This window comes from Myotis davidii, unplaced genomic scaffold (assembly GCF_000327345.1).
Source record: "Myotis davidii unplaced genomic scaffold, ASM32734v1 scaffold97, whole genome shotgun sequence".
In the NCBI taxonomy this organism is placed as follows: domain Eukaryota; kingdom Metazoa; phylum Chordata; class Mammalia; order Chiroptera; family Vespertilionidae; genus Myotis; species Myotis davidii.
Window position 1 is genome coordinate 1,457,970 of NW_006289392.1, and position 7,162 is coordinate 1,465,131.

General features: G+C 40.8%; 1 long non-coding RNA gene across 1 annotated transcript in view; it reads left to right on the forward strand.

Moving 5' to 3' along the window:
• The first annotated feature begins 2,717 nt into the window (after window positions 1–2,717).
• LOC107182768 overlaps window positions 2,718–7,162 on the forward strand; it is a 24,471-nt gene continuing 20,026 nt past the window's right edge. Inside the window, exon 1 of the long non-coding RNA XR_001513501.1 lies at window positions 2,718–2,903. This is a non-coding gene — a long non-coding RNA (uncharacterized LOC107182768). The remainder of the gene's footprint in view (window positions 2,904–7,162) is intronic.

Here is a 7,162-nt window from a genome sequence, read left to right on the forward strand (position 1 = left end):
TAATTTCTCATATTCCAAATGATTGATTTGATTCTTAGACTCCTCTACTCTACTGTTGAATCCTTGTACATTATTATTTATTTCAGTTAGTGTATGCTTAATTGCTGATTTGTTCTTTTTCATGTCTTTGACATTTTCACTAAGATCCTTGAAAGTCTCACTAAGTTCCTTGAAGAATTTTAGAAGATTCTCAAGTAACCTCATAACCATGGTTTTGAACTCTATAGCCCAGGGGTGGGCAAACTTTTTGACTCGAGGGCCACAATGGGTTCTTAAACTGGACCAGAGGGCCGGAACAAAAGCATGGATGGAGTGTTTGTGTGAAATAATATAAATTCAAATGCCCCAGGTCTGCACCACCCTACTGTATGTGTCATTAGGTAATGCATATATGCATATAAGATCTTTGTGTAATCTCTCCCTGCCCCCTCACCCCCTTCCCTCTAGAATCATCAGTCTGTTCTATTTCCATGCCTCTGTCCTGGAATTGGTAGAGTGGCCTTGTGTAGTAGGTGTTCTGTAGGGCCCAAGGGCTCAGCCTCCCCAGTCATCTGAGCCGGGCACTCTAAGTGCACCCCTTGTGGGCTGCGCACACAGTCATGTAGTTGAGTCTTGATTGTTGTTGGTGTCACTGGGAGGAATTGGATTGCCTTTTTATTGTTCATATTTTTTATATTTTTCCTCTTCTTCTTCTTAAAGAATACCCTTCAGCATTTCACATAATACTGGTTTGGTGATGAAAAACTCCCTTAACTTTTTCTTGTCTGTGACGCTTTTCGTCTGACCTTCAATTCTAAATGAGAGCTTTGCTGGATACATGTCACTTGTGGATGTATAGAGTTGTAATCTGTTGTGATCTGATGCTGACCACTGGGTGCACTGGCTCTTGGGTCTCCAGGGAGGTGCAAAATCAGCCCCTCCTTGGGCCACCCAACAGGAGCTACAGAGAAATCTGCAGATTCCTCCTATTTGTATAAGTTTTGGAAGTGTCCAGGTTAGGTCCAGCTGTGAAGCAAGGCAGGCTGGTACTAGTGCTAGGTCTTGGGCCTTTATTGATAGCTTTGGGGCTCCCTGACCCAGTTGCAGCTTGTTTGAGTGATTTAGGAAAGTCTGAAGCCTTAGCCAGGACAGGCCATTCCCTATGTAAAAGCTGCTGTACACAGGTTGGGTGGGGCTGCAAATTGGATGGGGTGGAGTCTCAGGGAATCACCAGGGCAGAGCAAACAGAAAGCCCTGTGATGGGGAGGACCCAGCATTGTAACAATGACCCCTGGGAGCACCTTCATCTGAGAGAAAGCTGCCCTAGAGTTCTGCCCCGATGCCAGACAATCCAGTTCCTCCTTGTATGTGTCTGTTTTCCCCTAAACCCCATCCTGGTGCTGGAGCTCAGAGGAAGTGTGACCTTGTAAGTTCAGTTCGTGTGCTGACTCTTTAAGAGGAACAGCTGGGTCTCAGCATCCTCTGTGTCACTGAGTCCCAATCCCCATGGGTTTTTATAGCCCATGGTTTGGGGACTTCTCTTCCCTGCTCTGGGGGCCTAGGTTGGGAGTCTGGTGTGGGGCTGGGACCCCTTGCTCCTCACAGGGGCCTCTGCAGAGACGATCTCCCTCCTGATTAAAAAAGCGGCAGTGCTGCCTTGGTGGTGATAAGCCCCTTTCTTTTTTTTGTCTGGGAAGCTCTTTATTTCACCATCTATTGCTGGATATAGTAATCTTGGTTTCAGATCCTTGCTTTTCATTACTTGGAGTACTTCATGCCATTCCCTTCTGGCCTGTGGAGTTTCTGATGAGAAATCAGCTGTAGCTAACAAATTGCTTTTCTCTTGCTGCCTTTAAGAGTCTCTCTTTGTCCTTAATTTTTGGCATTTTAATTATGATGTACCTTGAAATGGGCTTGCTTGGGACTCTCTGTGCCTCCTGAACTTGTGTGACTTTTTCCTTCACCACATTAGGGAAGTTTTCTGCCATTATTTCTTCAAACACGTTCTTTATCCCTTGCTCACTTTCTTCTCCTTCTGCCACATCTATTATGCAAATATTGTTACATTTCAGGTTGTCCCTCAATTTCCTTAAGCTGTCCTTTTGGTTTTTAATTGTTTTTTTCTTTTTGGTTCTCTGATTGAGTAATTTTTTTCTACCCCCTTTTCTAATTCATTGATCTGATCCTCAGCTTCCCTCTATTCTGCTGTATATTCCTTCAACTGTGTTCTTTATTACTGATATGTCATTCTTCATAGTTACTATATCTTTTCTTATGATGTTCAGCATCTTTGCCATCATTATTCAGAACTCCATATCTTATAAATTTCTTATCTCCACTTCATTTAGCTCTTCTTCTGAAGAATTCTCTTGGACTTTCATTTGGGGGTTATTTTTTTTGTCTCCCTATTTTGGTTGCCTGTTTGGGTTTGTGAATGTGTTCAGTAGATTGCTATGCCTCCCATTCTCTAGTGCAGGACATTATCAAAAGGTGTTTCTGACTAATTAGATCAGGCAGATACTCAAAGCCTCCTGAGATCTGCATTCTGCCTGCAGACTGTTTGTATTCATTTGTGAGTAGCCTCAGGCTATCGCCCACAGGTTTGGTGAGAGTTTTCTAAATGGGTGGGGAAATTCCTTCTGCCTGGAGTCAAATTGTTATTCTTAGTCTCTTAATGGGCCTCAGAAACTCCACAGGGTGGGGCAAGTGTTTTCCAATGGGATGTGGCAACTACCTTCCCCCAGGCAAAAACCTCCTGGATAGCAAAGGTCTGTCTGAGAAAGATGTCCTGTGCAGTGCGAGGGAATGACTCAGCACAGGAAACCAGGGTGTCTGCCTTCTGAGCGCTAACCCTAGAGCCCCAAACCCTGGCTTGTGTTCATACAGCTCCATTCCACACTGCCCTACCTCTGCCAGAACCTGAGGTGAGTGCCTGCACACGAAATTGTGGGTGTTGGCCCTTTAAGGGGGTGCCTGCATTTCCAGCTGCCTCTCCTTGGCAGACAGCAACTCTTAAGTTTTTCACAGCCAGATGTAATGTGGGCACCTTTCTCAGTTCTTGTGCTCTTGGCTGGGGGGCCCAGTTTTGGGTTTAGACCCCGAGTTCTCAGTGGCAATCCTCCCACCCTCCCCAGCTGAGATCTCTCTGCAGAACTTCAGCTGCTGTCTGTGGGAGCCCGGCCAGCCCTTTCATGCTTCCACACATCTATCTTTCTGTTTGCAGTCTCCACTTTTTGTCCTTGTTTATTAGGGTTCTTTCCAGATAGTCTTCAGTTGATTCCTTAGGACTTTTTTGTGTGTGTTTTAGTTGTAATTCCAGTTTGGTCCTGGGAGTGTGTCAGTGTAGCATCCACTTACTCCACCACCATTTTTAATCTCCTCAGTTTGTATATTCAAAGGCTTATGAGATTTGTTTACCGGTACTGTTCAGATTTTACAAAATATTTTTACTTTCCTTTTTGGTTTCCACATTCACTGAATTGAATGAAAGGTACCCTCAGTTCATTCATGGCACATTATTATTGGTCACTGCAAAAGCCTTCTTTTGTTTCCTATTATTACATTCTTCATTTCTACTTACATTCCTAACCCCAATTCCTATTTTATTGACTCTCTGTTCCTCCATTCTACATTTTTAATTTTTATGGTTTGTTTTGTTATATTTCCATTGATTTTTTTCTTTTTTTTTTTTTTTAGAGAGAGTGGAAGGGAGAGGGAGAAACAGAGAGAAAAATCGATGCAAGAGAGACACATAGATTGGTTGTCTCCCACAAGCGCCCAGCCCACCGCCCAGGATCAAGTTTGCAACTAAGGTACATGCCCTTGAACGCTATCGAACCTGCGAACCTTCAGTCTGCGAGCTGACACTCTATCCACTGAGCCAAACTGGCTAGGGCTACCTTTTTTATTCTTAATGTATATATTGTATGTGTGTATTTTAACTTGGCATATATTGTATTATGATACAAATCTTATTTTACACCTTTTTAATGCCATATTGTGTTTATGAAGTTGTATATATCACTAAATAGGTATATAACTTACTAAATACCACTTCTTTTTTTAAAAAATATTTTCATTGATTTCAGAGAGGAAGGGAGAGGGAGAGATAGAAACTTCAATGATGAGAGAAAATCATTGATCGGCTGCCTCCTGCACGCCTCACACCAGGGATCAAGCCTGCAATCTTGCCCTGACTGGGAGTTGAACTGTGACTTCCTGGTTCATAGGTCGATGCTCACCCACTGAGCCATGCCAACTGGGCTAAATTTCACTTCTTTAAAACATTTCTTTATAGGAACCATCCTCATTTATTGGTATCACAACCAATATTGCCATCAATATCTTTGCACATGTGTCCTGGGTCTGTCAAGAGTTTTCTTGAAATTATATGGCAAGGAGTTGGATTTCCAGGTAATTGGATAGCTCTATATTAATTCCCTAAGTACTGACAAAACATTCTTCATAATGAGTGCAGCAGTTTAAATTATGATCAGACATACAATAGTACCATTATCCTAGATCTGTGTCAGTGCTTGGAATTACATGAATTTATAATTTTTGCCATTTTGTATGCAGAAAACAGTATTTTCTTATTAAATTTGCATTTCTCTGAAGGTGTGTCAGTTTGAGGATGTCTACATGTACTGCAATTATGTTTCTTCTCTTGTAAATTGTTTGTTTGTATCCTTTGTCCTTTTTTCTATGGGACTTTTTGTCTTTTTTTAATGATTTTTTTTAAAAAATATTTTTATTGATTTTTTACAGAGAGGAAGGGAAAGGGATAGAGAGTTAGAAACATCGATGAGAGAGAAACATCCATCAGCTGCCTCCCTCACACTCCCCACTGGGGATGTGCCCGCAACCAAGGTACATGCCTTTGACCGGAATCAAACATGGGACCCCTGAGTCCGCAGGCCGACGCTCCATCCACCGAGCCAAACCGGCCAGGGCAATGATTTTTACTTCAGTTGTTTGGCCCAGGTCTGTTACCCATCTGCTGACTTTTTGTGTGCTGACTTTCTTAAACAGGGATTTTTAATTTTAGTATTGTAACAGTTGTCAGTTTTCCTCCTTAAGGTTTGTTCTTTGAGAATATTGCATGAGAGATCGTACTCTTTCTCAAGATCATGAAGATATTCTCCTTTCTAACCTTTTATTAGCTTTGTATTTTAATTTTGCATTTCATGTTTTGGCTTTTAATTGATCTCGAACCTACATCTGGAGACTATATGAGGTAAGGAACCAAGATTATTGTTTTTCATAGAGCATGCAATTTTCCAGCTCTACTTGATAAATAATACATCCTTTCCTACTGATTTGTGTTACCGCTTCTATCACATATCATGTTTTCATATATAGAGATTGGGTTGTCCTGGGATTTTAATTCCATTGTTCCACATTCTTTTTTTGTTTCTTTTATGAGGGGATTACAATTATATATATTTTTAAAAATTTTATTTTTAAGTTACAGTTCATATTTAATATTATTTTGTATTAGTTTCAGATGTACCAAATAGTGGTCAGACAATCATATACTTTACAAAGTGTTCCCCCAATATTTCCAGTACAAACCTTGGCATCATACATAGCTATTATTATATTACTTACTATATTCCCTATGTTGTACTTTATATCTCTGTGACTATTTTATAACTACCAATTTGTACTTATTTAAAAAAATATATATATATTTGAAAAAATATATATATATGGATATATATATATTTTTTCATTGATTTCAGAGAGGAAGGCAGAGGAAGAGAGATAGAAACATCAATGATGAGAGAGAATCATTGATTGGTTGCCTCCTGCATGTCTCCTACTAGGTACTGAGCCTGCAACTTGGGCATGTGCCCTGACTGGGAATTAAACCATGATCTCCTGGTTCATAGACTGATGCTCAAAAAACATATTAAAAAACAACAAAAAACAAAAAACAATAGGTTGACACTTAACCACAGAGCCATGCTGGCCAGGCCAATTTGTACCTTTTTTTTTTTTTTTAATATAGAAGCAAGTTAGAGACAGATTTTTAAATTTTTTTATTGATTTTAGAAAGAAAGGGAGAGGAGAGAGATAGAAACATTGATGAGAAACATCAACATAGATTGGCTGCCTTCTGCACGCCCCCAACTGGGGATCAAGCCCATAACCCAGGCATGTGACTTGACCTGGAATGGAACCATGACCTTCTGGTGCATGGGTCAATGCTCAACCACTGAGCCACACCAGCCAGGCCAATTTGTACTTCTTCATCCCTTCACCTTTTTCACCCAGTCTCCCACCCCAACCTCTTTCTGGCAACCATCAGTCTGTTCTCTGTATCTATGAGTCTGTTTCAATTGTGTTTGTTTGTAAATGCTGTTTTTTAGATTCCACATATAAGTGAACTCATGGTATTTGTCTTCTTCTGACTTATGTCATTTAGCATAATAACCTCTAGGTCCATCCATGCTGTCACAAATGGTAAGATTTATTTTTATGGCTGAGTAATATTCCATTGTTTATATTTTTCACATCTTATTTTACCCACTCCTGTATTGATGGGCACATGGGTTACTTCTATATCTTGGCTATTGTAAATAACACTGCAGTGAACATTGGAGTGCATGTATTCTTTTGAATTATTGTTTTGAGTTCCTTCGGATAAATACCCAGAAGTGGAATCACTGGGTCATAAGGCAGTTCCATTTTTAATTTTTTGAGGATCCCACTATTTTTCATTGCAGTAGCACCAATCTGCATTCCCACCAATGGGCATGAGTGTTCCCTTTTTTCCACATCCTCACCAACACTTGTTGTTTGTTGACTTATTGATGATAGTCATTCTGGCAGGTGTGAGGTGATATTGTGGTTTTAATTGGATCTCTGTGATGATGAATGACATTGAGCATCCAATCTAATAAAAGAGAAACATGGTAATTAGCCGTACCTCCGCTACCCTTCCCATTGGCTAATCAGGGTGATATGCAAATTAAATGCCAGCCAAGATGGCGGCCGGCAGCCAGGCAGCTTGAAGCGAACATGAGGCTTGCTTGCTTCAGTGACTGAGGACTCCAACGTTCCCCGCTTGCCCCTGCCGGCTTCTGAGCTTGCAGTTTGAAACATTGTTACAAATATAGAAGCAAAACAAAGCCCCAGAAACCTGCTTTCAGCCAGCTGGGATCTCAGAGCTGGAGAT